At 41.6% G+C, this 27,584-nt stretch overlaps 1 long non-coding RNA gene across 1 annotated transcript; it reads left to right on the top strand.

Annotated features, from left to right (window-relative positions):
* Positions 1-9,621: 9,621 nt before the first annotated feature.
* Positions 9,622-12,656, top strand: LOC108505534. The gene is made up of 3 exons (XR_001877557.1): positions 9,622-9,774; positions 11,062-11,265; positions 12,561-12,656. It is a non-coding gene; the product is annotated as an uncharacterized LOC108505534 (long non-coding RNA).
* The last annotated feature ends 14,928 nt before the right edge of the window (positions 12,657-27,584 follow it).

The following is a 27,584-nucleotide window of genomic DNA, read 5'->3' as shown; positions in this document are numbered from 1 at the left end:
AGGGTGGAAATTAATTTTGCTGAACTTCAGCTATCTACATGCTAAGTCAAAGCTAGTCTTGCTGAACTCTTCTGCAGTCAGCGGAGAAAGCTGGGCCCTCCTAGAGGGTAAGTCCCGCATATTAAAGAATTTACTAGCACAGACTGAATTCAAAACACTGTGTAATAGAAGTAGTCTGTTTTAGTTTGTGGGTTGATCCTGTGAAGGGGATGATCCCTTTTCCTCTCAGTAAGTATCTGCAGAACTGTTAGTTGAGACAGTGCCTTTTGACAGCCCTGATGGGCAGCTGGTGGCCAGGAACACTTACTCAGCAGGATTCTGTTCTTGCATTGAAGACACTTCTTTAAACAGTAATAGGACCAACCTCTATGAGAAGAGAACAACAAATATCTTGCTCCTCTGTCAGTGAGGGCATTCCTATAAAGAGCAACATCTCCAAAACATTAGAGAAGGCAAGAAACAGCTAACATGAACATCTCTGAATAGCACAATGTGCTTGGACTTCAGCAAAGAAAATCTTCCTGAACTCAGTTTGTGCAGCGTTTTCCCAGACCCAGACACTGCTAGGTTCTTCAAAGCTGTTGGCTCCTCAGTCTCTGGGTAATAAATTATATACTACAATATTTCCTTCATGCAGTCCTTCAGGTACTTGTCTCCAATCTTCTGTTGATTCAGGCATCTCAGTGCTTCACAAGAAACTCTTCCACTTCAGTGCTACTATTTCTCTCCACAAAGAGAAACATGGAGTAATCTGTAAAGAAAAGGAGAACGCTAAACTATTAATCTAGATAAATATTTTGAGGAGCTGACAGTAAGTCATCATAAGAAAAGTAAAGCATGCATACATTGACCTATCCCCTGGCTGAAGGTGGCTGAAGAACAAGAATTTCCCTCCTTTTAGAACCATGGGTTTTTAAAATATTTTTTTTAAGTTATTATGTATAAGTGGCAAATATAGTATTTCTCATTATTAGAGAAGCCGTAGGAACCCTGGGCCTGAGTCACTCAAGTGACTCTGAGAGCAGATCCTCACAGCAGTGACTGCTGCAGGTGCAGAGAGCTGAAGGAATGCTCCCAGAGCCTGCTCAGATCTGTCTGCCAGTGGTTCCCACTTTCCACACCTAGTGAAGACCAACTGTTTAGTTTTCTAGCCCAAGACACCAGGGCAGGATTATCAGGCAGATATTTGATTAATAATAAAATAATCAAACAGGCACAGGTAGGTGAAAACAAACTGTGCTCTGCTGTACTCAGTTTGGAGTAAGTGAAGTAAGCAGTAAATAGGTTGTGCCAGAAAGCCAATGCTTGGGGCTACTCTGTGCTACTTGAAACACCACGACTAATACCATTAGTACAACAATAATATGTGGTATCTGCCAAAAAATGCTCATTTTCTAGAGTCCACCAGTGGAATTGATTTGCTGATTTATCATCTATTCATTTTCTATATGTATTCTTTTCCTGGAGTTGACAGTATTAGCTGAACAGGTTACCAGCTTCACATGCTCATCCCTGCTAACTCATGTTGACATTAGCTCAGTTGGCTAGAGCATGATGCTAATAGCACCAGTGTTGTGGGGTTTATTCCTGTATGGGCCATTCACTTAAGAGCTGGACTTGATGATCCTTCTGTGTCCCTTTTAACTCAGAATATTCCGTGACTCTGTAACTCTTCAGGACTCCACCTCCCTGCAGCCAATACCCAAAGACAGTCAGTGCAGAAGCAAAAAGTTGCCTCTTACAAGTCATACTCTCCCAGGCCCAAAGAGCATTACAGTTGTCACTAAAAGGTGCAGCGAAGTCCGAAGTCTCATGCATGTGTTGTTGTTACCCTGCAATCCATCTCTGTTTTTTGTATTGTCCTGTGAGAAATAGTCTGGGCTTGACTTTGAGAATGTGTACCTGGGCAACGATGTGTAAGAAATAATGTTCTGAGAAAAATAAATTCCCTAAAAGTAAAGCTGAAGACTGAGGATGTCTGGCATTTGCTTTCGACATCCTGCATCCAGTGTTGGCAGACATGCTGCTGTGTTTCAGAAATCATCACTACACACTGATCAAAGCTCAATTGCACACTGAAATCCCTGTGTACCCTCCTATTTTCTGTGCAACTTGTGTTGAAGTGTGCTAATTTTGGCTGGGATAGAGTTAAATTTCCTCACAGTATTAGGTATGGGGCTGTGTTTCAGTTTTATGCTGGAAACAGCGTTGATTACCTAGGGATATTTCAGTTACTGCTGAGCAAGGCTTATACAGAGCCAAGGCATTTTCTGCCTCTTACCTCACCCCACCAGAGACTGGGCTGGGGGTGCACAAGGAGTTGGTAGGGGACACAGACAGGACAGCTGAGCCCAACTGACCAAAAGGATGTCCCAGACCAGATGGCATCATGCTCAGCAATAAAACTTGGGAGGGAGGTTGATCGGTTGGGCCAACTGCTGCAGGACTGGCAGGGCATTGGTCAGTTGGTGGTGAGCAACTGTTTTCATTTGCATCACTTGTCTTTCTTGGGGTTTATTCCTCTTCGTTATTTTCTTTTCCAGAACATTTATTATTATTGTTGTTGTTGTTATTGTTAATATTACTGTGACTATTTTATTTCAATTAATATACTGTTCTTATCTCACCCCATGAGTTTTCTCACTTTTACCCTTCCAATTCTCTTCCTACCATCCTGCTAGGCAGGCAGTTAGCAAGTGGCTGTGTGGTGCTTTGTTAACAGCTGGGGTTAAACCACAACTTTAACTAACCTGATTCATATGTTTTCTTTTACACTTTCATATAATTAATAATCTTTGAAATGTAGAAGAATATTAGTAGCAGATGAGAGTTTCTTTGTAATGGTACTGAGATCAAATCATCCTGTAAAGTAAAATATGTATTTTCCTTCAAATCCCCTATTATTCAGCAGTGACATTAATTAGTTTTTCTTATCTATCTTAGTGTCTCTCTGTTGTTGTCTTTTAATACCCTGTTTCTCATTTTCCCTGTCTTGCCCATCAAAAAAAAGATACATAGGCAATTGCTGGGATTTTCAAGGCAAATTTGGCATCCTCTTTATTTACTTTGATTCCAATGACAATCATGTCTGACAGTTTTTTCAAGAACAGTGTTTGTTAGCTGAATAAATGTAGGTTGGCAGTGTTAACAGAGAATTTCCATTTTGTCTAAACTGGCTGAAAATCCATTTTTATTCAGTATTGAACATCATTCATCTTTACAAAACCACAGAGAATAAAAAACACCTGGAATCTAAAGTATTTCTCTGTACACTGTGTTTTTGCATTCATCTAGGCAGTGGAAGTTCCCACACAGTTCGCTGGTGGCTATGATCACTGATCTCAGGTAACCAGTGTCTTTGTGACCTACAATTTTTCTTGCTCCATTGGAAAAATCAACCAGATAGTGAAATCACTATTTCCAAAGACAACTGCAATAGCTCAGTCTTCCTTGTCCATGGGCAATTAATAAACAGCAGACTGGTGGTGGGTCAACTGCTTCCATCACAAAAAGCATGTCAGAAATGATGACATGGATGGGAACCATGGTATATTTTGACTAGGTACATCCAGGTTCTTGCTGGCTGTTAGGTAAGAGTTGGGACTGCGCTATGGGAGAGAAGATGTTTTGTGTGTAATGGCCTGGCTGGTTTGTGGTCCTGAGCTATGAAGCCACAGGGATAGTTCTCTTGTTACTTCCCTTGAGCCATTAGTAAGGACACCCCAGGAAGAAGCTAGGACTGAGAGGGTTAGCGGCACAGATTAAGGAAGGTACATGTCTCAGAGTCTCTTCTACACCTGCTCTGCCCCTGCCTCAGTGTCATCAGAGCATGATGCTCTCTGGTCTCCCTCACCACTTCCTACTCCCTTTCTTCCCCCATTGTGTGCGCACCCTGCTCCTGCACCCCTGGCACCAGCCAGCCTGGCTTGGGGTAGAGGCAGAATATGTGTCCCTTTGTGTACAGACTACGCTCAGGCAGCCCTCTGCCACTACCCCACTGGCTGGTTGGGAAAGCAGTGAGGGCTCTCTACTACTCCCATTTTTCCATGTCTTCGGTGCTCACCCTAAACTCTTCCCAAGCAGCTGGAACAGGACCCAGTGGAGCAGGAGTAGGACAGTCCCATTCCTAGGACTCCATTTCTTTCTTCCTCCTGTGCTTCTTGCAGGCTAACAGGGCTGGGAGATGGACTTCAGCCCCAGCTCATGGCTACCCATATTGCAGAGCTGTCCCATACTCCCCAGGGTGGTTTGACCATAGACACAGCTAAGGGTTAGCATGGACTAGGGAGGGCTCTGGGTACAGAGTTTAGATGTGGCCACCGCAGGTGGTGGTGTTAGAGGTCGGATGCATGGACGTGAGCCATGCTGCACCAGCTGGTCTCCGGGCCAGAGCTTGGCCCCTGAGACATCTAGGTTTTCAAAGGGAGAGCTGCCCAAGGTCAGACGCATTTGATAAAGTCATGGGCAGATCAGAGCTGGTAAGATAGGGAAAGGGCAGGGTGAAACGTTGTTAGGGGCTGTGTTTGTCCTTTCAGTGGCCTTTGTACATATGGGTCAGTCATTCTAGTGAATGGAAATAAGGTAAAAATTATAGACCCCCTTTGCAGTTATCTTTCATAACTTCTTATAGGTGCAACCCACACAAAAGACAAACCCTCAGATCTGCACTTGAGACTTGTAGTAGATGTTTATCCCCCAAGGCTGCCCACATGCTGTTCCAACCACACAAGGCACGGCCTTTTACTCCTGCAGAAGCAGCTCTAGTGAATTCACTGCCCTGTGACAGGGGATGAGGCATACCTACATAGATTGGATTAGACTGAAATGTCAAATGCACATGTGTCCTCACGTTACCCACTGGGGAAGCAGGCAGCTGAGGCTTTCTGATGTTTTTGCTATAAAAGCAGAAAGATGTTCAACAAAATGGCTGTGAGGCGAAGATGCTCCACGATTACAGCATGTCCAAGAGTGAACGTGGTTTCACAGGACAGACACAGCCCTTATCAAAAAGAAAGAAGTCCTAAAGAATGACTGAATAAACACAAGAGACTGAAGGAAATATATGTGAGATGCTCCTCCTAAATGCCATGCTCTAAAGATAAACCCCAGGTACCTTGGACACAGCCCTTTCCAGAGGCAACATTATATGATCCTGCACCACAGTATCCTCTCACAAACAGCTGGTGAATTGAACTCCAAGAGTTCAGGCTCATTTCAGCAGTCCTCAGCACAGCTCGTGTGGGAGAGATTGAATTTCCACCCAAACTTCTTGCTGCAGCACCAGTAGGACAGTTGATGACTGTACATCTAACCCAGGATAGGTAAAACATCACTTGCAGAACTGGTGCCCTAGCAGGAAGGATGCTCAACTAATGCAAAAAGACCTCATTCTATAATCACATTTGCTGGCATAAATCAGGAGTATCTTCACTGATGCAAATGAGGTTACTCCACAAGAAATCCTGCAGGGATATGACTAATGTTGCCCCTGATTCCATTATTTTTTTAAGTAGTATAGGAAGATGTTATCTTGGGTGCCAACTGTATTACAAGTTTGTTTCTGCAGAAACAAAGACATCTGTGGAAGAGCTCTTGACACTTCCAAACCTGTGCATGAATCACTGCACACATCACAGATCAACAGGAGAAAAAAACCCAAATATTCCCTTCAAATATTTCCCTCTGCAAATTGTCAATTCACATTTTTACTTTTAAATACTTCTCAGGATCTCCAAGGTGCGGGGAAAAAAAAAACCAACCAAAACCAAACTCTAGAAGAATTTCTTAAGCTTGATTAGTTTCATGTCTGTAAGTGACATTCACCTGCAAACCACCAGAAGCTGTCTCCTGGAATTAGATGCTATGCAGTGATAGAGGAAGGTAGGGCAGAATTTCTGGTTACTGCTTGCCTTCACCTCTAACTACCCATTTGTCTATCACAGCTTTTTGACAAATTACAGGCAAACGTGTGGCCTATCCTATCAACTTCAGAATAGCAAATATGATTGATCCCAATGAAAGGATGCTCTCAGTCCTGAGACCAAGGAGTACCCTGGCCTGACATTTGATTTGTGTATTGAACAGAATTGTGTCTTTTTTAATTAGTTCTTAGTATAAAGAAGCACATGGGCACTGAAGGGAGAAAAGCTATACACTTATTTTCATAACTCCTCCTTACCCAGATATGGAAGATCCCTCAGAAAAGTAATAATTTAGGTGACATAGAAGTCCCTTTTTTAAAAGGATCATATTGCAGTCATTTATATGAAAAGCTCAACAATACTTTTATGTCCTTTGATCCTCAGAAGCCTCCATTGGATTCTTATGCTATAACAACACATAAAACATTGTAATACTTTAAATTATTATTTGGCCCAGCTGAACTCCCTTTCAAACAGGTTTTTAAAGCTGTATTAGAGACACCATTGTCTTGTCTCAATCACAGATATCAAGGGCAGAATTGTGGACTGAATCAACTGCTACTCAATTATGCCTCTTTTTGATGCAAAACTAAAAAGGTGCAAGGCACGAAGAGTTTAAGAATTAAGTGGGATCAGACTTCATATGGTTGTGTTTTCTGAGACCATCTGGTTAGCAGCATGTATTAAGAGAGCAAGACAGCTGCTCTAAGTAAAGCAGTAAAGTTGATGAATGTGGATTAAACCTACCAAGAGTTTAGCATTTGATGATATCAGCCTAGGGAGACACTACACATGCCCTGGTAAACAACTTAATATCATGACCTGAAATATTCTCCATGCATTAACTTCTAGAATTGGATCTTTTATATAATATCTTACGGTTTTGTCCAGGCCATCTGGAATACAAGCTGCCAAAAGCCATAAGAAGTTTGCTGCTAGCTTGCTTCAATATCCAGAGTTGTGAGTTTTTTAAAGGACAAGAGAAATGCAAATAACAAGGTGTCAAAATATTGGAGGAGAATTTCACTAGAACTTCAGCCTGGAAACAGGTGGTCTATTTTTACTACATTTTAACAGATTGAAGTACACATGTTGGAGCAAGAACTGTCTTCCCATTTCTCTTCATTGTAAGCATAATTATCTTTTGTTAAGATACATTATCATCCTTCTTCACCATAACCTGCTGGAGCACAACATGCTTAAATTTTATCTGCTGAACACAAAAGTGCAATGCAGTGAAGGGAGTAAGCTCATGCTTTCCTGAAGCATACTAGGTTAAGTTGTGCACTTCAATTTAGACATGCTCAGAAATGTTTCACTGAATTTTGGCCATAGTTCCCTCCCTCACAAAGCTGTTTTTACTTTTCTGAGTTACAGACCTGACAAAGGCAAGAGGCCAGTTAGTAAGCATCTGATGCAGAGTGAAAAGTCATTATTACCAGTTGTGTAACACTGGTAAGCTTTGTAACAGCTTACCTGGAAATACCAACAGAACAGTTGGCTGATATTGGGACCCTGTTGGTCCAGCTGCCCACCCATCCAACTGCAGCTGTGGATCTGCATTTGGCTAACCTGAAGCTTGGGGGAGTCCAGGACATGGAAGCTTGTGCCCATCAGTATTGACATAGCTGAAGAGGTTTTAGAAGCCAAAGGAGAAATTGCACCCTATTTTGTTTATCTTCAATGTGTGAAAAACTACAGAGATTTTGTCTATGTTTACCCTTTTTTTTGTTTTCTTCTCAGGTAACAAATTGAAATTTGTTTGCCCTGTGCTTCATGAATGATTCTGTAGATGGCTGGAAACAAAACAGAATTTATCACAAACAATGCTCCATGAAATTAAACCAGATTCAGACAGAATTAAATGTTTCTTATTTCTATTTGAAACAGTCTTTTTTTTATCTTTGTAATTTCCATTTAACTGGATTCATGAACTCTATTGAGCGAAAACTCTGTGTTAACAACTCAGCATTTCCTTTGTTTCACTCAAGTTTGAAATGCCAGGTGATGATGCTTGGTATCACAAAATAATTTGTTTCATTTTTGAATGCATGCTTAGTTGTTGCACCTTCAATACCTTTTCTATCAGGAAATGCAAAATTACATATATATTATCAAGATAAGCATCAACATATGCCAATATTACACTCTTGGAGGCCTTTTCTTTACCATGGATGTAGCCATGAAGCTTTTACTTGCTCTTACCAGAGCCAGTCCTGGAAGCAGTTACATTGCTCTGGGCTTGATTCCTGGAGAAGCTGCTGGTTTTAATGCTTTCTGTTACAGAACTGATGAATATTTGTAGATAAGATAGGATACACCAAATGTATTGCCAGTCACCGTGTTATTGCTTTCTTCTAGACAAGGAAACAGGAACACCCCAAATCTTCGGGGACATGGTAGAAAGCAGGCAATTCTCAGGCTCTTTCCCCACCTGAATTACATTCAGAAGCAGTCATCTGCTCACAGGCAGCTCACTGTGGGACTGAGACCATAGTCTGACTAAACATGAAAAAGACAAACTATGGGAATTGCAAGACAGACAAGTACTGGTTCACTCCTGAGAACTTAGAAGTTTCCAAACAACCAAGGGCAGCCTCAGCTTTACGTTTTTCATATTACTAAGGTAAAAACAAGCAACAGGAGAAAAAAAGAGACTCTACGTCTCGTCTGAACAACATAAGGGAGCACAGATGACACATTCTTGCCTATTTGTAGGTGACACAAATGAACTCTCTACAACAGCTAAAGAGTTTTCTTCTCTGTTTATGAGCAGTGTCTAAATTTGCATTATTGTCACATACTGAGAGAGGAGATGTGTGTTGACTTTCTCATGGGTAAAAGCTGTGGTGCTTCCCTCAAAAAGAAAAAATAATGTGTGGGGTCCCCTTGACGTCCACATACACTTTGTGATTTGACAATTGGTAGCAAATTCTACATGAGGGTAGCAAGAACAAGTAAGAATTTTGAGCACAGATGCAAGAAGACTCTCAGGAGCTCAGTGATCTGTGCAGGAGGCAAAAATAAAACTTCTCATATCAGAGAAACAGAATTTCTTAACACAGTGTTCTCTGACTTCCTGATGGAAATTTCTCTATTCAACTCAGGAACACTTCTACAAACAAGTAAATCTCTATAAATATTCCATAGCGTGTATAATTTGAGTTAAATTTGCAGGTTGATCATAATTGCTGTGTCAACCAGTACCAGAGGAAGCTGGACTGGACATCGTGGATGGCTCTTTCAGGCATTTAGTGCTTATTTGGCAAGGCTTGCTTCTGCTCTAATGGGTGCACTGGCATACACATTCCAGAACAGAGACAAAATCAATGTGTTTCACAGAATTTTAAGCAATTTCGTAGGGTTAGGGCTGTGTTTATTCATGATCTTTCTGATATTGAAGGAAATTACAATGCATTCCAACAATGTCAGCAGCTAACTTATGTTAGCTCTTAACTCAATGGACTGATACAATTTGGAATCTCACTATATCTGTGAATACATGAGTGGGATTTTAAGATATAATATATGACTGCTGCTGTCAAAAAACTAAATTGTAACCTTGAAAAAAATTATTGCGAAGCATCAACCAAAAAGCTATAGATGTATTTTTATAGTAGTGACAATTGGACAGATTTTTTGACATATGGTTTGATCTGTCATTCTTTGTTCTGATCTTGCCCACTGATTTAGCAAAATGTGCAAACCTGTCTTCAAGACATTAAGGTGAAGAGGGAGAAAATCTGGGACAAAACCAAAGAAGTTACCAAGAACAGAAAAGAGGGACAGTTTCCCTTAGTAAAAGGAATCTAATCCAGAGATAAATGTTTTAGATCTTCTGAAAAATGCAGGGGTACTTCAACTCCAATTACCTTCAGCAAGATTTAAGCACTTGTAACACTCAGGAGAACTATGCTGGTCTTTGGAGGGCTTTGTATTTGCATTTTCAATTCTATTAACCTTGCTGATACCTGTTGATCACACACCACATTTTATGTGCTGCATGTGTCTGTCTGACGTGATGTCAGCATCTGTTCTTCCAAAAGTGCAAGTGTGCCTAATTACAAAATATTGTACTAGGAGTATCTCATTGCCTCATATATTTTTGTCTTGTTTCTTAGAGGTATGTCTTGGAGATTGGATAGTGCAAAAAGAAAATAGTTTCCTTTCAGTAGCTGGTAGCAGCTGAGGTCTGGGAAGTTTGGGACAGAGAAGCAGCTGTTTTCATCTTTTGTTTGATGCCTGGAGAAGTATGGGGCTCCTTGCATCAGAAATATTCATGATGCAACAGAACTAAGTCTGGAAATGAGAACACATTAGTACACTGTAGAGTGAAAAGGCTGAAATTCTCCATTTGCCAAGTCCTGTTTCTCTGCTAAGAGAACAAATAATAAGCAATGTCCTAAGAGAAGACAGGGAAGAAGAATACCAATGTAAGCATTATCTCATGTAGATTTTCAGTCTAATTCAAAAGTAAAAGTTCATATTATCAGGTAGTCTGAGTGGATTTCTGAATATAAGAGTAGATTTAAAGAGCTTCAAGTTTCCCAGCTTGAAGGCTGTTTAGCAAAATTGAAGATGGCACAAAGTTAGTGATTAATGGAAATATTAAATGCATGAAAGGATAATGTATTCATATTCTGAACAGCATTACACTACCAATCAGTTGTTTGGTTATAATGTGCTCCCATTATTCTGTGCTACTAATGCAAATACAATTTGATCAGTTGAATCAATAAGAGAATTTCATTATTACAGCTTCTTGTTCAGTTTTGGAGAGCCTGGAAACAATGAGGTCTTGATTATCCTCTGTGTAAATGTTGACAAATGTTACTCATATTACCTAATGCGCTACTGGAAGACACTGAGGTTTTATAGGGAATGTGATGAGCCACTGTAGAATAGAATAGAATAGAATAGAATAGAATAGAATAGAATAGAATAGAATAGAATAGAGTAGAGTAGAGTAGAATAGAATAGAATAGAATAGAATAGAGTAGAGTAGAGTAGAGTAGAATAGAATAGAATAGAATAGAATAGAATAGAATAGAATAGAATAGAATAGAATAGAATAGCTCACTGTAGGTGTCTGAGTTATGAACATTACAATGTTGGCTGATTTCCTGTCACCTATCTTTAGTCACAGGCTGTGTCTACAATGCCTTGGAATGGGCCTGCACAGAAGAAGCATTGGTGCTGAGCAGTGGGGCACTCATGTTGCTCACATTTCAAGGCTGTTTCCCTCAGACTAGATCCAGTTGGCCCCGAGGTTGAACATCCATCAGAGATACTGGTGAATTCAGAGGAAATATTTCCTGGTCCTGTGCCATCCAGAAAGACTCCTGTATGTGCACTCAAAAACCTTTCCATAAGGTGACCCAAGTACAGTGAAGGGGAACTATTGACTCAGGTTTAAATAGCACTCCTGATTTGATCTAAAATGCCACTGCCAGTGCAACAGCATCACAATTCTCTTATAGCTCAAAGAAAGTATTGTTATGATTTTGAGGGATTTCTTCCAAAGACAGCTACATTCAATATCCTTAATATTTTTCTCACTCTTTTTCTCACAGTAATTGCTTGTGACATCAGGCATTCCAATTTTTTTCCTATATTCATCTGATAGTACAAAACCTGCATTCTAATCAGTGAGCTCAGCTATGGTCAAAAGCTGAAAAAAGAGGACGTGACAGCTCATTATAAGACTTCATACCCACCATTCTTTTAATGTTTCAGAGAGCACAATAGAACTGGTCAACATTTTTTGCTTACAAATACTTTTGATGGAAAAATGAAAAGACACTGAGAGATGAATCAATGCCTTAGGAAACTGTTGACAATCAGCTGGCTGTCTGCAACCACGGCTGATGGCAAAAAGGATGAACTTTAAAGAATACAGCTGTTTGAAATAAAAGTTAAAAAAGTAACACATTTTTCTTTTGGCACAATGTCTGACAGTAACCAAACAACTCCAGTCTTGACCTTGTGCTTTAAAGCAAGGCGGCAGGAAAACCACAAAGAGGAAAGCAGAGAGCTAGAGATGATGACAGTGTTACAGATCATGCTCAAAAGAGCCTGGCTGTTATACAGTTCTCTCATCACCACAGCCACAAAAGCTTGCAGGAGCTGATCAATGGCTTCTGCCTCAGAGGTATTATCTGCAGGGGAAAAAACACTCACAATTTCTCCTAAATATCATACTTTAACATTTTTTTAGAAGCCAACATATATCTTTTTTCATAATTAAATTATTTTTCCTCTTCTGCCCCCTTAAATTTTACATTAAAAACATAATTCATATTTTTCTCTAAGTTTTATGCATAGTCTCAGGTATATTTGTATAATTTATAAATAATTCTAGTATGATTAGCCAAATGAATGCAGAGATCATTTTCCAGAAAGAAGAAGCATTAGACTTTTGATTTTTAATGAAGCAATTTTCAGAAGCTTATACAACTAGGAAGAAAAATCAAATATAATGTAGTAGATTTTACTTGCTAGTTCTGGGTTAGTTTTTCAACTCTATAGGATCTGAATTAAATCTGTTTGTGAGAGGGGGTCTTTACATCTTGCTGTTTGTTTTTAATAAAACATATACGATCATGTTAATTTTCTATTCACGTTTTATTATCCCCACAGTAGGACTGAACATGTGTGCAGAAACACAAAGAACACTTTAAAACACGTACCTGGAAAGCCTTCTCTTATTTCCTTGCTGGACAAAGACATCATAGTAAGAGCGAAAGAGCAGGAATATCACTGAGAAACCAACACAGCTCACTGTATACTGAGAACACACCACACAGCTCACTGCACAAGGCAGAAACTCTTGTGGTTTCTAACAACTGCACTGAAGTGACACTGCTAGCTCTCCTTGCTGCAAATGTGAGTCTGGTCACTCTTCACCATTTTGACTCTCTTTTGTACACACTGAAGATGGGTTCAAGCAGAATTTGTCATCCTGAGTCTCCTCTCAGCTGTGAGAGTCAGACTGAAAAGAGTTCAGTAGTGGGCTGGAAATGCAAGACCCTACTCATGTCCTTAACTGGAAGATAGACAGCCTGATACATTCTTGTGTCATTATGAGATGTTTGTTGGCTCCCCTGGAGGTGATTGTCCTTAACCTCCCAACTTGGCGCTATGAACTTTCCCTCAGCCCCAGAGGGAGAAGGTGGGAGGTGGGACAATGGGAAAGGATGGATGGATCCTTGTGAGGGAGTCACTTATCTACCTCCCCACCTCCAAGAGTGTGATTTCCTAGATTGGAAAGACACTAATTTAATCTGATAGCATAGAGCTATTTTAATAATTGGTTCAGTGGTGGGATGGAGTGTGGCAGGGAGCCAGTGTCTGTAGTTTGGTTGATTGAGTGGGTGAAGGAGGAGAGTTTCTGGGCAACTGCCCATAGGAGCATAGCTAGCTCCACCACCCTGCTTGCCTGGATGTGCAGAAGGCCACCTTATCAGTCAATCCCATTGGATAGCACCAACCTGGACCAGTGCCTTCATGCCCTGTCCAGGTGGGCTTAAGCAGCAGAAAGAGAAGGACACCATTGCCCTTAGGCTTTAGCAGGGGTCAGCGGCAGTCCTCAAACCTAGAAAGTAATCTGGACACATGGAGCATTCCATAACACTGTGGATTCAAACTCAGCAGTATACTTACTTGTGAAATGACACAAATCATGTCCCTCTGGCAGAGAAGCTCACCCTCACTGAGGTGGCCCCATGTGCAGGTGTAATAGCATCCAGCCCCAGCACAGGCAGTGAAAGCTAATGGGCAAGAGGGCACTCCCTGGGACAAGGTTGCACATGCTTCCAAAGCTGTCCCTTTCTGCCTATGAGAGGGCAAGGGCTCTGAACTGTTCCCCTCACGTTACAAGGCCCTTAGTGCAAAAGAAATCTTGGTGAAACATGAACAGAGCTGTTGTCAATTACAGGCCACACAATGCTGAGCAGAGCCCTGAGCCAAGCATCATAACTTGAAGCATTGACAACATCCCACTGAGAAGTGCTCAGCTGAGTGTTTCTGAGGAAACCAGTGTCTCCCGGTGAGATAAGATTTCTGAAATATTTCAGAATGAATACAAGAAGCATCTATCTGTATGTGTATTCATCAAAGATGCTGCAAGCACAACAGAACCTGAGCTGCCCATACATTTTATCATATTATTCAAAACAAGGGATGCATGCAAAGGTTCTCTGGCAGTTAGACAGGAATAACTGCTAAAGACAACTAACTTTTAGAGAGAAAACAGATTCCCTGGAAGAGGCTGTTGTTGAGGATTTTTACACCAGTTAAATTCTCACAGGTACAATTTGCTTCCAAAGAGATGGACAGATCTGCTGTCCTATGTGCTGTGAACTCTACTCTCACTCCCCTACTGCAAGAGGAACCACTTCAACTGAAAATTCCCCCCTCTATCTCCCAGGCATTAACTCCTGAAGAGTGCCAGTGAACATAATAGCAAGAGGCCACCATAAACCTTGGTGCTCCCAGGCACAACATCTTCCCCAGCTCCCCCAACTTCCACACTCTAAGTCTGGTTATGAAGTGTTGGAGATCCTGTGAGAAATACATTACAGGTTGACCACAGCCTATTACCTCAAAACATTTGGAAACAACTTCCCTGGCAAATTGGTAGGGATACAAGGGGAACATAAAGGAAGTATAAGAATTTTTACCCCTGGTAATATTACTGCATGTAGTGCTTGTGAGATGCAATAGTCTTATCAGACTTTGCAGCATCCTCCTCCATCTCATGGCTGCATCCCACCTATGGTTGGTGATCAAAGGGAAATAGGATTCCAATTGATTGAAAAAGGCCAAGTAGACAGACAGCTCTGGTGATGGCTGATGGACAGTGTGCCTTGATTGTCTCTTTATTATTTAAATCTTGAAACCTTTTTTTTTTTTGCATTTGTAAATGTTCAGTTTAGAAAACGTCTGTAACTCAGGGTGATAGGAGTGGGGAAAACTGACTATAAAGAACATGGTTATTCCTAGCAAGATATTTCTCCATTGCTGATGCAGGTGAGAAATTGGAGCGGCTGTGACTCATCAATTTTCATGTTCATGGTGTCAGGTATGAGTGTCACTCTATATTTGGAGATATCCTCAGCAGGGATGATAAAAAAAACACGAAGCACAAAAACAAGTCAACAAAGAAGAAAGTCCTAAACCACTGAAATGCAGGAGAGGAGCTGCTAACAAAAATAAAAATTAACACTGAGCTTTCTGGAAGAAATTGCCACAGAGCTGATTTAGTTGTAGCAGTGTGGAAATTGGGAATTCAAGCTGAGCTTTTCGAGAGACCACAGTACATTAGAAGTAGAAATCTTATTAAAATGTAATGCGATTTTGGAAAATAATATATGTAGGCTCCTTTTAAATCTCAGCCATTAGCACAGACTAGATTCATTCCAAGGGCAAAATCTGTAGCAGTTATAAGTCAGAGAAAGTCTATTAGAAATGAATAGCTTTAAACCAAGGCAGTTGTCCACTGGGGTATATAAGTACCACTGAATTTGCACAGGTTACTTGAGCATGATTCCAATCTGTGCACCAATTTTAAAGGTGTATCCTTTACTTATTCTTTAAAATTCTCAATTAAAGTGATAGAAAAATGAAGAAGGAAAATCTATCTTCCTGGGTGGTAAATACATCAAGAAAGAGCATCTTGGTTTGTTCTGCATTTGTGAGGTACCCAGTACACAGGAGCTGTACTATCCTAAGATGAAGAATTTGAGAATTGTCGCAATACATAAAATATAGATGAAGACTCTAGAAGCCTATTTGTACATTTAACTTTGCCTAGAGTCCCATCTCCAAACCTTTTACCAACCATTTTCTCAGAACTTCTGCAAGGCACAAAAAGCCAGCAGACTTCAGGAGGTGCTGTAGGTAGTAATTATCAACTACACAAATAAAAATCACTAGTGAGACATCATTCCTTCCTGATTACACCAACAGCCTAAGGGCTTCAGCCTTTGAAAATTGTATCAGCAGCTGAAGAGAAAGCAAGTAGTATGAAATAAGGGAATAAAGAAAATGACAGATATCCACTCTACAAGTAGGCTGTGTTTACGTCTCTGTTCTGCCCTGATGAGACATCTGGTGTAGGAAAATGCACCTGTACAGACAGTCCAAACAACGGAACAGCAAGTAGCCTCAAAAAGTCTGCAGTGATGAGTTTCTCATTTTTATGGACACAGCAATGTGATAATGGGTGACCATGTTGATTTGCTTTAAGGGCTGTACATCCCTGCAATGCCTACCACAGCTAGGGATGCCAGGCAAATTCTCAGCACCCCAGACACCCCTCCATGCCAGAAGCCACATCCATACGATCTTTGCAGACACATCCAGATCTTTACACAGCTGCTCCTTCACACACCTCTGTTTATACCCAGCACCAAATGGCAGAGTTACTTTTGGGGAATTCAGATGGAAAAAAAACCAACTCCTTCAGGTCAGAATGTCATTATACATTGACTAACAACGCAGTGCCATAGGTCCTAGAGCATGCAGATCCACTACTGAAGTTGAAGGGAGTCTGTTAGCTAAGCTAGAAAAAGCATTAGTAAAAATTCCCTTTTAATTTTTTTAGATAGTTTCTTTAAAACACATTGCTTAAAACAACTTATAATGAGAAGTACCAATATAATATGGTTTTCTGCCTATTCCATATAGTCATTCTTTAAAAAGAAAAGACTGTAGATTTGCAAAAACTCAAAAACCTCTGCAGCCCAAGGGTGACATAGTTAGCTGACTCTATTGGATAATTCAATTTCATTTGCAGATTTTTCATCCACTAGGATGAAAGAAGAAAGTCCTAGTGGATTTTTCATCCACTAGGATGAAAAATGAAAATCAGGAGAGTACATGCTTCTGCATGCCCATCACTCCACTTGTGTTTTGTGAATTGCCACTGTCAGGTCTACACAAACAAAATAGAAGTTCTAGATTCTTAGGTTATGCATACAAATAACTGGAAGGCAGATTTCAAGAGGATGGAGCCAGACTCTTTCTGGTGGTGCCCAGCAACAGGACAAGGGGCAACTGGTACAAAATGAAACACATGAAGTTCCACCTGAGGATGAGGAAAACCTTATTTATTTCAAGAGCGACAAAGCTCTGGAACAGGTTGTTCAGAGAGGCTATGGAGTGTCCTCCTCTGGAGGTGTTCAAAGCCCGCCTGAACATGACCTTGTGCAACCTGCTCTGGGCAAACCTGCTTTGGTAGGGGGATTGGACTAGATGATCTGCAGACGTTCCTTCCAACCCCAACCATTCTGTGATTCTGTGATTCTCTTTCAGCCTCTCATGTGTTAATATGCTAGACGGTGGTAGCAATTTAGCCTCTGAAAGAGGACTGATCTGAGGGATAATATGACAGTGGTGGTAGAATACTGCCATAGGAGTTGAGATTTATTGACTGATATATTGTAGTTGCAACGTCTTTAGTTCCTGCAAGCACTTAAAGCTTCAGAAGGGCCCCCTTTTATCCCTTATCTCACTTCTTTTTATTGGGAAGCCTAAAAATAGACAATTTCCCCATAGCTACTGTAGAGAGGAAACATGGAAGCACCTCTTGGATATACACAACAGTATGTGTCATATATCCCCCCCAGGGGCCAGGGAGATAGTCTAAAGTAACCTTTCAGCTCAGGCACTTATATGTTATAATATCAGGGTGTAACAGTGAGAGTTCAGAGCACACTGAAGCTGAAACCATGACACCGTTGAAAGCCCAACAAAAATCAATATTTATTACAAAGAAGTGGCCAATGCAAACGGGAACCTAAGAAAAAGAGAAAACAATGAGGGAATACGACACCTTGCTCGCTCAGGTGTCACTTATGAGGTTATCTTACCAACTCTGAATGCCATAAAATCCTCTGCAGCAGCTGCGTTTTCGGAGGGTCGACACGTAGCAGGCATCCCCGCTAAAGACAACGTGGTCCTTCGTGTGAAGCAAGCTCTCCCCCCAAAAAAATGAGCTATCTGCTTTTTATACAATTAACTGATTATGTCTATCCAGACAGGTGAGGTCAGCATCACCCAGCTAGAGGCTCTCAGTCCCACCCCTTTGTTAAGCAAGTGGCATTACTTCTGCGCATGCGTGGGTACTTTGGAATTCCCGTCCAGCATACGCAGTATGCCTCAGGGGTCTTTCTTAATTGAGTCAATGGGTTTACTTCATCCTCCTCCTCCTCAATTTCTCCTTTAAGTGCCCTTGGAAGACGATTAGCCAATCATAAAATAGCAATTAAATATAGTTTATACAAGAACTCTCTTCAAGAACAAAGTTCCCATTTTATCAGTGCTTGTTTACTCATAACTTGGCAGGGAAAAGATACACTCTCACAGGTGGCTGGGCCAAACACAGACCAAAAGTATCAACATCCCTGACACACAGGGACATAGAATCGTAGAAGGTTTGTCTTGGAAGGGCCCTTAGAGATCATCTGGTTCCAGCCCCTCTGCCACAGGCAGGAATACTTTCCACTAGACCAGGTTGCTCAAAGCCCCATCCAACCTGACCTTGAACGCTTTTATGGATGGGAATACACAACTTCTTTGTAAAGTTGTTCCAGTGCCTCATACCCCTCACAGTGAAAAATTTTCTTCCTAATACCTAACCTAAATCTAAACTCTTTCAGTTTGAAACCATTTCCCCTTGACCTATCACTAGATGCTCTTGTCAGAAGTCCTTCTGCAGCTCTCTTGTAGGCTGCCTTTCAGTACTGGAAGGCTGCTAGGAGGTGTCCCTGGAGACTTCTCCAGGCTAAACAATCCCGATTCTCTCAGCCTGTCTTTATAGGAGAGGTGATCCAGCCCTCTTATCTTCTTCATGGCCCTCCTCTGGACATGCTTTAACAGGTCGATGTCTCTCCAGTGCTGGGGACCCCACAGCTGAATGCAGCACTTCAGGTGGGATCTCATGAGAGTAGAGAAGAGGGGCAGAATCACATCCCTTGACCTGGTGGCCCCACTTCTTTTGAGGCAGCCTAGGATGTGACTGGCCTTCTGGGCTGTGAGCGCTCATTCACAGGTCATGCTGAGCTCTTCATCCACCAACACCCCCAAGTCCTTCTCCTCAGGGCTGCTCTCAATCAATTTCCCACACAGTCTGAATTTGTGCTTGGGATTGCCTTGACACACCTGCAGGACCTTGCACTTGGCCTTGTTGAACTTCATGAGGTTCACACAAGGCCACCTCTCAAGGCTGTCAAGAACCCTCTGGGTAACACCCCTTCTTCAGCACATCAAGTGCACCACACAGCTTGGTCATCAGCAAACTTGCTGAGAGTGCACTTGATCCCACTGTCTATGTTGCTGACAAAGTTGTTAAACCACCAGTTCCAACACCAAGCCCTGATGAATACCATTCACACTGCTCACCACTTGGACATTTAGCTGCTGACTGCAAATATTTCAGTGCGACCATCCAGCTAATTCCTTATCCATCAAGTGGTTCATCTGTCAAATCCATGCCTTTCCAGATAAGAGAAAAGGATGACATGTGGGACAGTGTCAAATGGCTTGCACTAGATCACATCAGTTGCTCTTCCCTCATCTACCAATGCTGTAATGCCAATATAGAAGGCCACCAAATTCGTCAGCCACAGTCTGCCTTTAATGAAACCATGCTGGCTGTCACCAATCACCTCATTTTCCATGTGCGTCAGTGTACATAATATACGTAACTACTGTATAGCTATACCTCTTCTTCCTGCTGCCTTCCTCCCTCTCTTGTTGCTCCACATGTTCTGGTTACAATCAAAATAAAACAGAATGCTTATAGGAACATAAATGAATTAGGACATGCAGTCAGTTGGAATTGTTTTTTCATGCTCTTTTATGAATAGCTGCTGAGCGGTCAGGGAAAAGGGAATATAAGCCCTTGATACAGTTCATTGCTCTCTGCATGAGTTGTGTGAAACTTACACTCTCAATGCAGTTATGTGACTGAGGCTTTTTACACCTCCTGTCCCTTTTTCAAGTGATGGACTGGCAAGAAAAGGTAGTGCCATACATTAGAGTGGCCACAAAAAGGGTATGTGCGTGATGTATTGCAGTGCTGTAGAGCAGATAATGTTCTGCTGCTCCTTGTACTACACAGCAGCTTTGCAATGACTAGCGTAGATCACAGGAGAGTGCAAGATGGCTCTCTTCTTCCAGTTATATAATTAGATCCATTGCTCATCTGTCATACCAAAGTGCTGTAGCAACAGACACTCGTCCATCTGTGACACTGCTCTGCCTGCTTCTCCATCAGGAACACTGACAGGTCTGCATGTTGCCATGTGCCCTGGTAGCAGGAGCTCAGAACTCTGGCTTAGGGCTACGTCACTTTGGCTTCTACCCATTCATCATCAGAGATGCTGTCCCTGATTCTGACAGCAACAAGGGGCAGACAGCAAGTATAAACCTGTACAGAAGCATCTTCTTCTCTGCATATCTCGTTCTTCCTACGTCTTTTGTGTCTTGCCATCTCTTTTAGTATGCTTTTCTTACACTGGATGCTCCCTGGGGGCATGAATCTGTCATTATTATTTAGCTTTCCTCGTGCAATTTAGAGCTATAATAAATCCTAAAGAAGGTCACTGTAATCAGCATACTGCAGTACAAGCATCACAGAGAAATGGGGTCTGTCCCAAAAAGGAGGAAACATCCTGAGCCTCAGAGACAAGAACTCAGCCTTGATTACGAGGCAAAATATTCATTTATCTCTAGTAGCAATCCTGTCAACTCCCATATCCAATGCACTGCGTTATCAGAATGTTATGTTTCACTTTACTCTTTCATAGCAATCCTCTGCCAGGACACAGGGCACTGTGTCCTATAGCAGGGGTGTTTTATTGAGTTTATGATGGCTAGCTTCCAAAAATGAAAGTAAGGTATTTTTCAATTATTGTAAATATTCCTGCCCAAGTGGGACAAAACATGGAACTGTAGCAAATGTTCAAAGGCAGATAATCTTAAGAAACAAAAGTTAGATCCCGACATATCAGTTAAAATACTTCATTTCTGTCACAGGTTGTTTGTTTATGCATTTTTTTTATACCTTATGGCTGTATCAAAAGCCTTTGTGACATTAGTGAAGGCACAGCAAGGCTCCAGGTTATGATCATGGCTGCTTCCTGAACCTGTCTGGTTAAAAATGTACCTGATAGTGGTGGAGAGGCTGAGGAAGGCAGTTTCCCTTCCCTGCACACAAAGCGGGCAAGCGGTGCTTTGCTTTGCTTGGTGTCAGCTGGAGCTGGTTGAGATCAGCACCAGGGGATGTTCCCCATAAAGTCCCATTGTGAAAGGGCCTTAAGATTTTGTAGCTGCTTCCAGCCTTCTCAGCAGGCAGAGCAGTTGCAGCTGCAAGTGGCAGCAATGACTGCTTGCAGAGGGGGAGGTGGGGATGTGTGACACCTCCATCTTCATATCTTCCAGCTCCATCACTTCCCTTAGATGACCTGAACTATCCTCAGTTCTCACTTCAGAAAGAGCAGTCTCTGCTACTCTTGATAACATTTCAGACATCTCTATTCACACAAAACGAGCACCAAGCATTTTTCAGCTGCACTTTCTCGTGGTGCCCTAAAATCATTTGAGCAGGGTGTCTCCAGCAAAAGCATGCAGGAGAACCCATGGCTATCAGGCCTTTTTGCAGGCAGATGGAAGATGGAAGTACTGCTGAACTTCTGTGGGTTATGTTCAGCCACATCAGCTAGAAAGTTGAGTTACATCTGATTTAGATGAGGTTCTCCTGTCTGATATGTGTCATAGAAATCATGTCTTCAGCTGATGCTTTTTCACCAGAGACAAAACAAATAGTATCAAATGTCTTCAGAAAGGGTGGTTCTTAAGGAAGAAACTTCATGTTTTCACCCCATATGATATGTTCAAAGACCTCATCTTCTCATACTAAGACCTTATTCTCACATGCTGGACTTGTGATTGAAAAGGTCGTTAATGTTCTCAGCCCCGGCTCCATCTCTTCCCTTGAGAAGGTGAGCAGTGCTTTCCCTAGGGGAGAAGAACCAATAGAGAAGGGGCAAGAGACAGTCAGGGGTTTTGCAACAACTTTCCGTGCTTATCAGCCTTCTGATGGATCTCCCCAGTGATCTCCTGGCACCACCTCATTAGATCTCCTAGATCTCAGCTCTCTTTAGAGGTTTCTCTTCTTGTATTTTATGTTGTCCAGGGTTTCAGGAGACCATTTTCTCTAACACTCCATCTGAACAAGGCCAGTTTTGAAATTAGATGCACCCTAAAAGCTCCATCAGAGCATATACAGCCAAGTTGTGAGTATCTTCAACAGCGAAGACTTCACAACTTCTCTGGGTAGTCTGGTCCAGTGTTTGACCAGCCTCCTTGAGAATTTTTACACTTAATATCCATTGTTATTGGTGTTACACTATCATAAATCAATATGTAGATCAGGCTTTTTGTTGCCCCTCTCACATGTACAGGTTCAATGTAGGGATGAAAGGCTGCCTTTACACAGGAGTCTCATTTGCTTCACCTTTCTTCTTATTCCCTTTTATATACTTTTACTGATTAGTTAATTTGCCATCACTGCTGGCCATATCTAGTAAGAGTAGGCCAATGTTATCCAGTGGTGGGGATGGAACACTAAGAAAATTGCAGAATAACTCAGACTAGGAGGGACCTCATGGGTCTCTGGATCAGTCTCCTGCTCACGGTAGCTAGAAAATTGATGAATAAGCCTTCTGTCACTTTCTCCAGAGCACTGGTAATGGACTAGTCCCAGGACAGACCCATGTAGTGCTCCTGAGCTCAGCCTGAGACAAAGGTCCTGCTGTGTTGCTCCATTTGGTATTGGGGACCGTGTGTTGCGGTGTGTCACCACTGCTACTGAACACATGTATTCTGCCTTCAGCAGATCTCCCAGCCTCTTCCCATGTGCCTTTCTGCAATGACTGCTCTGTTGTTATTTCACTTCAGTGTGCACTGGGCCTCCAGCTGTCTAGGAGTCTTAAAACTTGTTAAATGTGTTGCTGGTACTCCCTCATGAGCTGTCAGCTGGAGACAATAGCATCTTAAGATGAGGAATAGCTAGAGTTTTCTGGTAAAAAACTCTGCCTGGCCACTCTTACCCAACACCAGCAGCCAGGACACAGCACATTCACTCACAGAGTTCCCACGAGTCTTCAAAGAGCCCATAAGACTGGGAGGATCTAGAAATAAAGGACAGAAGCAGCTGTAAAAATTCTTGCCACTGTTGGCTGATCCTGTTTGCTGCGCTTTGGGGAGTGCAGACACCATGCTGCTAGTTGTGATTCCAATGTCTGTGAGTGTAGCTGTCATTAATGGAAGTTCATTACCTTATTTTATGGAGTGTCTATTTGCAACAAAACGACAACCTTTACCCTGACACAGGAAAGGACTTATCAGATCATTCCAAAGGTTGGGGGCATCCCCACCACTCCCCAGAGGCTTGCCACTGCTCAGTACTAGAATTTCAACAAACTTTGCCAAAAAGTTTGTTCTTTTATCTTAGAAAATAATTAGAGTACCCCTGTTTTCCATGGCCCACGTCTTCCCCCTGCTGCCTGGCAGGGATCCCTGGGACACAGGGCAGGATTGCAGGGCCTCATCCCTGCCCACATATCATCTTCCCTGTGAATGAGGTGTCCTCATCTGTCTGGTGTCCTCTGTTTCACAGCACCTAAGGGCTTTTTTGTTTGGAGAGAGGATCACAAAAGTCAGAAAAGTTTAGGGACATGATGGCATTGAGACCAAGATTTGAGGGAAGAGAGATGAACATGACTGGTTTATGAAGGGAAAGGCTGGGATGTGACTCTACGATCCTTTCCGCAATGAAACGTGGGCAGATGTGTTGTCCGCTGATAACCAGGACCACTCCTCTGCACTGCTCATCCCTATCACCACCCCAAAACAGTAGCAATGGGCAAATTGGAAACCCCATACCCATGGCTGGAGATTAAAAATATTTATTTGGAATATACTTTTTTTATAGTTTTCAGTGTGTGCCATGAAAGTGATGTGAATAAGGCTAATCTTTAATGATAATTCTGAGCTGTCTACACAGGAAAATATATGATTTCAAGTCAAATATGGAAAATAAAGTCAACATTTTTTCTGCAGCCTCTGCAATTTTAGCTGAGGCAAGACAACATGCTATAATTCTGAATCGTTGATTGAAAACTTGTTCACCACAAAGTATCATCAGTGTGCTCAATTTTTCCACATTCACATTCGTGCTGACACAGTTCCCACGAAATGTTAATCTTGTCTACTCACTAGCACAGAGCAGTTAGGAAGCCTGTGGGGTTTTTTGAGGGTATATATTCAGTACACCAATATAGCTGCATCAGTGGAAAGCCCCAGCAAATGTACTTCTTGACTGGTGTAATTCAGTAGGCTCTTGTTAGAGGTTGTAATTAACTACCACCCAGTGCACAGCAAAAAGGTCTGTGAGGCTGCCATGGAGATAGGACATTTGGGAAAAGTGGCAAAAAGTGATATGGCATGTAACCAAAATATTAGCAGAAAAAATCGTTCTATAGCTCATATAATAGCTTCCTAGACAGAGTCCTGTCAACAGGCAATGGAATCTATGCTCCAAAATCAAGTAGAACCTTATGAAAATTTAATCAAAGTTTATTATAAATAATTCCACCCTAGATAAAGCTACATTTCAAAAAATTTTTATTACTGCTCACTTAAATTAAGTGATTACTGCACAGAGTAGAAACTTTGTTGTCATAAATTAATCTAAGCACTGTCCAGGGATCAGTTTGGGGTAAGGTCTTTGCTTGTTAGGATTCCTGTTCCTGAAATAAGATGAAGTCTAGCACTGTAACAAAACCTTTCCAGTCTAATGCGTGTACTGCCCTCTTTTCCTGTACAAGCAAGTACCAAATCCTCAGCTAAAACATTAGATATTGGATTAGCAATTCCCTTTTTCTTCTATGAAGCACAGAATAAGTTTAGCTGAAGGACTGCAGGGTCACCTCCCACTGGCTAGTCAGATCTGCAGGGACTTGGGTGCTCTCCATGCCACGGATGGGGAAGGTTGCAGAGTTTTTCACATAAGGCTTTTTTTTATGCATCAGTGATTGCTCTTTTCACACACCAGTGTGAAAACCTGAATGTATCCAGGTATGTTTTCTGCAGGAATACAGCAAACCTTACAAGGGACTTAGGTTTCCAGAGGGTAGAGTCCATACAAGTTCCTTGGGCTTTTTTGAGACCAAGAGGACTGGTTTTCTACCTGTGAACAAGATACTCATATCTGTCCATTCCTATGCTGGCTGTGGGCTGACATGCCTAAATTTATATTTACCTGGAGCATTTTGAAGACCTGACATGTATGCAGATGGCTTTTGTGTCGTGTGTCTGAGCATAGCCTTTCGTATTTGCTGTGGCCAAAAGAGTATTGGTTTTAACGCCCAGACTGGGATTGGAGATTCTGGAAAATAATTCTGGAAAGCATTCAGGGACGTCAGAATCCATAAACTGCACAGCATTTTTTGATAGAAAGAGTGAATAACATTCTTGGCAGAGCAGAAAGGGAAATAATGATTAAGGGTGGAATGGCGGCTTTTACCTTTATGTACAAAATTGGCTACAATAGGTCTAGGATAAGGTGAACTTATGGCATACTTATATTACAAGAATCATGAAATGTTGCTGAGAGTGTCAAAATACCCTAAAAATTTGTGAAGATTGAAAGAAATATAATTCCATGGGAGATGTAAAGACCACCACCATTTTAGCTTAGAAAAGAAGAGTTTAAGGTGACCTCAAGAGGATTATTAACTGGGAATAGAAGTGTTCTTTAATTCATTTTATAATTATAGACAATGGTATAACAAGAAATAATGATTCAAAGCAAGGCTAGACAAATTTACATGAGAAATAAGGTGTAAATATATTTAGGGAAATTATAAACTACTGAAGAAAACTACAGAACAAAATGGTTAGTTCTGTATCTCCTGATGTTTCCAAATGCTTTTCTGAAGTTTGCTGATGTCAAACACAAATTATGAGACTCAGAACAGAGATAACTGAGGGAAATTAAGTGATTGGTGTTCTGGTTATTTCTAGTACCGAGGCTCAGGATTTTATCTTTTTCTTATTATAGATGCAGTAGTTTTACTTTTTAAGTGAAAAGTTTATCAGTATTCTTGCAAGGCATTCACTGGGTCTGTAAACACAATGAATCAATTGGGTATTGATATGTCAGGTAGTGGTTTGATTAGAAATGCAAAATATTCAAGCATCCATGTGATTAATGAAGCAGCTGAGACACAAGTGATTCCACATTAGTGGGGCAGGTGTTTGGTCTAAGAGAGCAAGTGGGGTGTTGTTTCAGACAGAGTAAAATCAAAGGCATTGCAGGAGCTCCTCCCAGTGTGAACAGCTGCAGAAACATATTCCCACTGGTGAAGGTCAGATCAATTCAGTGCCTGTCATAATTTCTTGCAAATAAAACACCTACTTACAAAAAATAAATAAATAAGTTCTAAAATTAATGCAGTATGAATGAATGAGTACTCCAACAAACATCAATGCCTCAGTTGTATAGGCAGCTAAACAATTACACTTATGTTAAGAAGAATAACTGCAAAATTCTGAGAAACCTTCACTTTTCACACTGATCTCACCCATTCCAGCCTCATCTTGTGCTTGGGATTTTTCACCCTTGACAGGGATAGGTAGAACAGCCCCACAGCAGCTGTTCAGCACTAAATGTCTAATATTTAGTTGTTCCAGATGCCCGAGTTGGGGTGGCATCCTGTCCTTGCCCATATCGAAGCAAACCCTGGGCACGTGACCACCAGAGTACACATCTGAGTTTCTCCAAAACCTATTCTTTGTGCAACTCAAGCCACCCTACAACAGGCACACTATATCAACAAAACTGTCCAAATCCAAGATCAGTCTTTTCACCCAGAGACCATAAGAAACAAAAATCAGAGGATGGGACAGGCCACTTTCTGTCCAGCCACCCCAAGTGCCACAGCTCCAGGAGCAGGAAATGAAGATCCATGTTAACCTTAAATGGAGCTGACAACCTGTCCTCAGTGAGAGCTTTTGATCCATTGCTCCTTTGGTGGTGAACTAAATTGTATCATCAAAGGCAACTATAATCCTGCATGCAAGAGGTTATGCTACTCCATTCAGAAGCAAATTCAGATGAGCTTTCCTGGGAACTTAATTAGACACTTATTCATATCTGTGGGAGCAGAACTAGCCTATTTCAGATCATCTTGTATGTACCGACTGGGTGATATCCAGTAGTCCTTAATGACTTTCAGACATTGTCTTGCTGCTATTTATGGCATGCTTATATCATGTTGCACCATGAGGATGCCACTCTACCTATTGTCACATTTGCAACATCCACCTGACATACTTTTAGTCCCTTCTGGCATGCCATGGGGCAGTTATTATCCTCCTATCTAAATGGAACATTGCTCAGTCTCTTTTAATTGTTTTGAAAAAGGTTGGGCTGCCTCCCAGAACCAACTCCTTCAGCACCATCTGAGCATCCAGGTGCTTCTCTGCATAATGTACCTGGGGCACTGAAGAATGGGCATCTGATATGCTTGCTGTTTTCTTGAGCTTTGAAGGTAAAATCAGCACTTAGGTTGTCTCAGTGGGCTGAAAGTC

The sequence above is a fragment of the Lepidothrix coronata genome, unplaced genomic scaffold (genome assembly GCF_001604755.1).
Source record: "Lepidothrix coronata isolate B3197 unplaced genomic scaffold, Lepidothrix_coronata-1.0 Scaffold194, whole genome shotgun sequence".
NCBI lineage: Eukaryota > Metazoa > Chordata > Aves > Passeriformes > Pipridae > Lepidothrix > Lepidothrix coronata.
The sequence above is the reverse complement of the archived record's forward strand: the minus strand, read 5'-3'. Positions and strand labels throughout refer to the sequence as shown.